Here is a 6,648-nt window from a genome sequence, read left to right as displayed (position 1 = left end):
AAAATGAGTCTGGGAAAAGCCGCCTGCTATTGATGTACCATCAATCGCACGATCGGTGTTCTAAGCTCATATGCACCGATGCTTATGGTGCCACTCTGCTCCTTTGCGGGTTTGTAGAGAACAGATTGAAACTTAGTCTTACCTCCATCAAGAGGCAGGAGAGGTTTGGGGTCAACCATCTCACTCCCATAAGAGTGCTCCAGTCACTGTCCTGCTGCCCTGGGCCCCTTGCTATTGGACTTTGCACAAATAGTCACCTATTCACAAAGTCAGAAGGTGAAACACCTTCTGCCCTTTAGTTCTGTAGTGAAAGCACAAGAGCAAGAGACTTGAAGTCCAGCCTGGACCACGCTGCTTACAGTCCTTCTGAGCAGCAGCCCCTGTGCCCACGCCATGACACGGCGCTCTCAGTCTCCTCTGTGCAGTACCCAAATGAACCAGAACTCCCTGGGGAGCACCCCAGCCCTCTGCCCTTCTTCCAGCACAAGGCAGTGCATAACCACTCCGTGTGTTTCTAACTGAACATCCTTACACCTGACGGGGAGTGCTTTGAAGCCTACCTAGCACAGATTACAGGGCTCATAGCTGGTAAAGACTGCAGGAGTTGGAGTTGTTGGAGTAGGCAGGCTCCAATACAATGAAAACTTGAAGGGGGGAGAGATGAGAATAGTGCAGAAAGCACATTCATCGCACGCCAAACATTCCTGTGCAAGCCCTACCCCCACAGGCACCGGCTCCATCCGTGCTTCCTTCCACAGCTGCTCACTGAACCCCTGTGCTGTGGTGGGACCCCCCACCAGTGCGATGCAGCACCTTGCACGGGACCAGGACTCCTCCCTCTATTCCTGCTTAAAATTTTACCTGCAAGAATGGCAAGACAAAGTTACTAAGGGCATGCTAAGGTAGTGCTGGATAGGAGCGATGAGGTCAAGCTGCTCCATGTCTGTGTCTTTGCTGGGACAGACGTGAGATGTGGCTGCCTGCACCATGCTCATGGCAGGCGACAGGCCAAGGAGAACAGGAAAGGGAGGGAGGGGAATGCAAAGTTTGGTTTCAGTTACTAATCCTCAGCAGCAATGATACAGAAACAGGCAGAGTCTTGCCAAGACAAGGCATGTCTGCAGATGCGTTTGCAGCACACACCTTTTTGCTGCGCCCCGAGTCTGCAGGGGAGCATGCAACGCCCTGCTCAAAAGGCCTCCTGCTTCTGCAGGTAGGGCTTTGCTTACACCCACCGTGGAGCTCCATGTTCAGCTGAAGGAACCGACCACCACAAATCCTGAACCAACCAACTCTGCTAATCAGGTTTTGATACTCCTAAGCAGAACTAACCGCTTAAACTTCAGCTGAACGCCTCCTGCCCCTCTGCCCAAACCCCAAAACACAGATCAAAACCCAGGAAGGGAACAAATTTTCCCAGGCTCATCTCATCCGAGAGGGCTTCAGTCATGGTTACTGATCTTGTAGGAGAAGCCTGCCCCATCCCTAGTCTGTGTCCCACAGCAGGACTCAGTGCACAAGTCTATCTCAAATAGAGGTGATGGTTCTGATGGTAAAATTACACAGCAAAGCCCTCTGGGCTTTGTAATACAGTAAATCAAATTTCATAGCCTGCTCTTACATGGGATATTGCATCTACAGATCGCAGAACAAAAGCCTTTGGTCCATTATCTGTGGTTTTATAAAGAAGGAAATGCACGGGACCTGGGGAGAGGGGGTTACTTTTTCAAGGTCCCCAGGCTAGTGGCAGTGCTGGGAAGAAAATATCAGTTTCCTGAGCACCAGCCCTCTGCACTGACACAGCCCCACATAAGCAAAAGGCTCCCTCGAGGCCTCAGGAACTAAAATACCGTGAATCTGCAATTCAGAGCTAAGGGAAAATCAACCTGGTTGATCCCACTTGTGGGTCAAGAGTTCACTGTTTTCCAAGCTGTTGTTCTTTGTTTTCATCTGAATCAGAGTAAACTCGCTTCTGCCCACGTCTGAAAGAAACAATGCAAGTGGTTAAAACTCTTCCAAAGCCAGAATTGCCTCGCCACTGGGCGAACCCTTTGCACAGTTCAGTAACTAAAGGATAACTAAGGATAATTAAAGGTTGTCATAGTGGCTAGGAGAACTCACTGCTGGCTGATACCAGCTAGAATCCTCTCAGGTAGGAAAACATGATACTTTCATATGGCATCTTTGGAGGAGGTGGGGATCAATCCCATGGCTGACCTTTTCGATGAGTTTGAGGACTGCGCTACTGAGATGTTGCTGGAAAGGAACCTGAATTGTGTTTTAACTTGATCAGGATGACACTTGGCTGTTTTATTCTTCTTATAAACTCTTCCTTGTATTCCTGGCTTGGAGACTCAAGATAAATTAGGAGATTCTGTGTTTGTACACTGGCTGCTCTATTACTTACAGCCCCATTTATAAAAAGTGCCTAGCTGCATCTTGAAGCTTTCAGTAACAGAAATTTTAAATCCAGAAGGATTTCATCTAACCTAACCTCATCTTTGGAACAAAACTACTTATATTGTTTTGCCTTGTAAACTCAATATCTTCTGACTGCCTTTATAACATACTAATGACATACAGGGCAGGATTTTGCCCAAGCCAAGTGAGTGAATCACCTCCCAGAGGAACCTGTCACTCTCCACTGGGACAGAAGAGGAGCCTTAAAGATTTGCCTAGACTAGATACTTCACTTACCTGCAGCCCTGTGAGAGTAATCCTAAAGTTAAGGGAGAGTAGCACATAAACTGAGGACTAACTCAGGCAGAAAATATTGATAAAGAACTAAAACTGAGAAAAAACCTAGAGAGTGGTATGGGTACCAGCTCCTGATGCTATTGCTAAAAGTCATAGCTGCAGCTGGCTCTTACAGAGATGAGTACATCTCCACTCCATCCCACCTGACTTGTGGAATGCTTCACTGGTTTCTTTGTTCCACATCTACAGGGAGAAGACAGAGGGAAAGCGAGCGGGTCCAAAGCCAGAGCCACTGCGGTGCGTGGACAGCCGGCCCTTCCTTCCGTATAATGCCGGTTTTTCAGAGTCTGAGCACCGGGCTGCTGAGACTCCTCCCAGCCAGACTGAGTCATCCTCAGCCGGCATTAGGAAAAGGATAAAATTAGCTTAGCTATTAGTAGAAATGTTTGGCTAATAAATAAAACAGTGGGACATTTTTGCTTAACAGTGGATGCAACCATAGACAGAGGTATGTCCTGGCTGCTCGCCTGGATGTAAATACTGCATGGCTAAAATTATTTGCTTTGTCCAAGCTCAAAAAAATAATCACATCAGTAGAAACAAGAGAGCTTCCATGGAGCTGAGCATGCATCCACGACTGTGAGGCCAGGAAGCGTGAACTGTGTGTGTCTCGGGGCGTCACTCATTCCTCCAGCACCCTCCCTCCCCATGTCCCCAAGTGCCTTTTGGTTGACATCACATCTCACGTTGAAAGAGCACTGGGATCCCAGCGGAGACCCGCGCGCATGGGGAAGCAGACAGAGAAAGACACAGTAAACAGAACACGCGTTCAAAACCAGTATGTCGGACCTGCAGTACTGGTCCAGCTCGTTAATGGCTGGCAAAGGAACCACAGTCTGCGGTGTCTGATGAAGGCCATCACTGCCTCGGGCAGGATCCAGATCAGGTCCTCACCCTGTGCCTTTTCTTGCAGGGAATTCCTCTTGACTCCCGGGATTTTCCCTCCATTGTGAATAGGTCACAAGATCTCTCCCTTGCTGCAAAGCAGGAGTTCACACCCATGAAATCCACCCGGGACCGGAGCACTGAACGCACAGGAGACAGCAGCCCAGCGGATGGGAGGGAGCACAGAAGCAGAAAGTTGGCGAGGCGGTGCAGTGGGAGGTGGCAGGGGAGAGGTTGAGGACGGGGATGACTTTGTGAGCACAGAGAAGCAGCAGCACAAGGTTTTTACTGTCCCATGGCAGCAGGCAGGGTGTGACAGAGAGCTAAACAGTGCAGGCTGGCCTCATCGGAAAGCAGCCCCCGCTGACTCACCGGCTGAGTCACAGCCTTGCCCGGCCTCTATTCTTTTCCCAATCAAGGAAACAGCAACTTGCCACAAACTTCTTTTAAGGCTGCCCTTCAGATGCTGAGCATTCCTGCACCAAGCCTCCACTCTTGACAATCCCCTGTGCCCTTCCATGTCTGCAACCCAGCGGGAGGCAGGACCCTCCAAAGCACGCCGTGTCCCGAGGGAGGAAACGTGCCGCGGCCTCTCCGAAGCAGAAACGGGATTTACTGCGGCTCGGCCCATGCAAGCTGCGCCCTGGATAGCAAAAGGCAGGCTCTTACAGGAAGGGAGGCAAGGGGAAAATTCAAGCTGGGAGATTTCCATTCTGGCACTGAACCTCTGCTCTGCTCAAGGAAAATGCTCACGTTCACAGGACCACGCTGCTTTGAAAGAGGAGATTGCATGCCCTGACGCTGTACTTTAAGGGTGGGCAGAAGATAGCCCCAGAGCCTACAGTGGGAGACCCACAAATTCAGGAAAGAAAATTGCCTTGACTAAATTCCCATCCAGATTCAGAAACAATCAGTGAAAAGCAACAATTAAGAGTAATGTTACAGATGGAAGAAAGGGGAACCAGGTAGCAAAGAGTATACATGAAAAGCTTTAAAGAACAGGAAAATGACACAGGAAACAGGGGGAAAAAATCCCTGCATTGGCAAGGCTAAGAGGGACTTTTTAAAGTCCATTAGGAACGTAAGCATTCCTCATAACGCTACAGGCCAAGAAGTAGATGAGAAAAACATTAACAAGGTTCCAAACAGGCACAAGGTTTCTATAAATATTTCTCTTCTCTTTCAGGACGCGATGTTTTTTTTGCAGTCTTGCAATAATCTCAGAGAATGACCAGCACTTAGGAGGGACCTGCATCCTAGAGCACTGAGATAACCAAAGAATACTGGTCTCCTGGTGTGACCAACAAGCAAATATAAAATCGCACCGAGAATATGTACAGGTACCATGAAGAATCTGGGACGGCAACTAAGAGGCCATGCCAGTGACTCCAGCAAGGGCTTTCTTTCAAGACAGATGACTTTAACACAGCCAAACATGTTTATTTGTTTCAGCTCAAAGACTACATGAAATTTTCTAATCCAGAAAGCAACAACACTGAGAAGGATGCAAGAGTCACCATGGACGCGCACCTGGACTGAAGTATCCCGTAGAGTGGTGTGGGGAAAAAAGGCCAGTGTGATCCTCGGATAGATAAACAACAGCCTAGAAAGCTGGGGGTGGAAAGTGATCTTATCTCTCTGTCCGCATTAGTGGAGCTGATGCTGAGACAGTTCTTATACTTCTGATGTTGATAAATTGGAGAGAGAGCAAGAAAAAGCCCTCAAATAATTGGTGGGAGGAAGGAAAGGATTCTAAGAGACTAGAAGAGTTCAGTCTGCTTACCTTATCCAAAGGCAGTTGCAGGACTAGATTACAAAGTATAAATACCTCGTGAGAAACTAGGCTTTTAAAATTACCAGAGAAAGGCACAGCCGGCACCCGTGGTTGGGAATAAAGCCAACTGAAATTAAAAATAAGGTGCAGTTTTAAACTATGAGGAAAAATCACTGGAGGAAATGATCAAGGGAAGTGGTGACTTCTCCTGCTTTTCATCTTTTCCACGCAGTACAGAATACCTTTCCAAGAACTGCCACAGCCAAATTGCTCAGCAGAGGAATAACTGAGGGTGCATCTGTGGTGCCAATTACTGTGTGCAAAAAGATCCAAGGCTTAGTGTGCCACAGGAAGAAAGAAGTCTTCAGCCTTGAGCTGTGTTGTGATTAGAGCAGCCGCGGGAAGGGGGAAGACCTGGGGTTTTGTCATTGCCTGGTTGTTTACATTATCTGATGACATTTTAATGCATAATCCTGGAACCCAGGAATTCCCACTTACAGATGAGTGCCTGTACCATTGAACTTGACGGGACTCCTTTCTACAGAGATGCTCTCTTTCTCGATGAATCTTTAATTCCTTCCCTTACGCTCAGCTCGTCAGCTTCAAAAACACAGGGAGAGTGTCCCTAATATGGAAGCAGCCTAGAGCTGCCTGATCGACGGGGCAACTCTTCTCCACGTGCGGGGTCAGCCCTGCTTGGGAAGGGGCTACGGGACATGCCTCGGAGGGGCTGAGAGGCTGATCATAGTATCTACAAGTGCTGGATGTGCTCCAAGAATAATTATTGGATGAAAGTTCTCTGAGCACTTGAGCTAGGGGGTATATCCTGTCTCTGTTAGGCCTTGGTGTGAGCAGGATGCTAAAATTCTTAGATCTACGTCCAAACAAGTTCAATTTGGGGGCAAAACTGTGTGTTTAGAGATCTTTAAAACGAAACATTGTGGACCTGTGAAGGCCAGGTGTCTCTGCAACAAAACCGAATAGGGATTTTCATGAGTCTGGACTCAGGCACCTGCACCCCACCAATATCCTTCTTTAGTGCCCAAGTCTTCTAAGGAAGCCAAACCTTTGACCATGAAACACATCTGTAGCTATTTGTACCTCACATTGTTATGCACAAGTTAGGGGAAGGGAAGCACCTGGGGGTTGTGGGGAAAAATTTTGGCCAAAGACACTAAGCCAGTCCTTTATTGTTCAAAGAATCATAGTATCTGTTCAGAGCAGAGGCAGTG

The sequence above is a fragment of the Platalea leucorodia genome (genome assembly GCF_965183815.1).
Source record: "Platalea leucorodia genome assembly, chromosome: 2".
NCBI lineage: Eukaryota > Metazoa > Chordata > Aves > Pelecaniformes > Threskiornithidae > Platalea > Platalea leucorodia.
This window is presented reverse-complemented; position numbering follows the sequence as displayed.